General features: G+C 47.9%; 1 protein-coding gene across 1 annotated transcript in view; it reads right to left on the bottom strand.

Annotated features, from left to right (window-relative positions):
- The window catches only part of ZFHX3 (zinc finger homeobox 3), a 123,685-nt gene extending 123,363 nt beyond the window's left edge, over positions 1-322 (bottom strand). The window contains 1 exon segment of the mRNA XM_031060144.1: positions 80-322. The gene's annotated coding sequence lies outside the window, so the exon portion shown is untranslated.
- Positions 323-1,271: the final 949 nt, after the last annotated feature.

Raw genomic sequence — 1,271 nt, 5'->3', positions numbered from 1 at the left:
CGGCCCGATCCCCCCCGGCCATGCAGGTGGCGGCCCCGGCCCAGCGGGCACCCCTCACACCCCCTGACCCGCCGCTTACCGCCAGCGCCGCAGGACGGGGCGCGCTCGACGCCCATCGGAGCTCCTGCCCTGCCGCGAGGGTTGCACAAACTTTCCTCAAGTGCGTGGAGGGGTGATGCCAAAACGCTGGCTCCGCACTCTGCCGCGGCTCGGCCGGGAAATGATTTAAAAGCAAAGTTCACGAGCATGTTAACGGCATGCTCTCGTATGTCCCCGCACACACGGGCTGCGCCGCGCCGCTCAGTAATACCCTAAGACTGTAAATCTATAACCACTGCAATGATTTAGTGATTAAAAACATGATAACATATTGTGTAACTGCAAACCACAGAATCCCTGCCAACTCTCCTCCGAGATACAGGAACAAAAATACAGAAAATGTGTTGCTCGCAGCGGTCTTCCTAAACTCGATGGAAAGATTTTAATAATAATGCAAAAAACCCCAAAAAAACAAACCCCAAAAACAAAAACCCAACCCAGACATTAGAAAAGGCTGGATATAAAGCAAGGGTAGAAAAAAAATATTTAAAAGATGGAATTTTAAATATGGATCTTGCTCTAACAAATTACAATCTAAACATGCCTCGCTTTTTTCTCTTTTTAAGTTTGTCGTAACTGGAATAACTGGTCTTGTGTGATGTCTTGCATATTCAAAGTGCTTTGTAATAGGATACGGAGACCAAACCTTATTTGCCTAAACTCAATGGGTTTTATTTTTTCCCCTCTCTCCCCCCCCATTTCTTTTCCTTTTATTTTCCCTCCTCCCCCCCCTCTCTCCTAACAGGGGGAGGGTGCAAGGGGGGGAGGCAAAAGGAAGCGAGGGCTTTAAGCTGTAAGGAAAATACCTGAAAGGGGAAGCTGCAATCCGTAATACAGCAAGGAAAGCCAAATATTATACATATATTTTTAAAGGCAGCTATGGGAGTTTTGGCCTCTAAGCAGCCAACTTGACCCCATTTTCTCTATTCTCTTATTTCCTCCGTCGGAGGATTCCTGCACCTTCAGTTGTATTCGAACTCAATGTGACCCTAAGGAGGGAGTCACCGAGTCTCCAGAAAATTGCTCCATATTAAACAGGAGCAAGAAGAGGAGAAAGACAGCCAGAGCAGAGGGGACACGGTTGCATTAGAGTCCAGGACATACCGAGAGCAGCCCCAAGCACAGCGGGAGAAAGAAACAGACCTTGCTCGGAACCAATTTTTGTTTGTTTG

This window comes from Geospiza fortis, unplaced genomic scaffold (assembly GCF_000277835.1).
Source record: "Geospiza fortis unplaced genomic scaffold, GeoFor_1.0 scaffold102, whole genome shotgun sequence".
Classification (NCBI taxonomy): domain Eukaryota; kingdom Metazoa; phylum Chordata; class Aves; order Passeriformes; family Thraupidae; genus Geospiza; species Geospiza fortis.
Note: the sequence above shows the minus strand (reverse complement) of the source record. Positions and strands in the feature narration are given on the sequence as shown.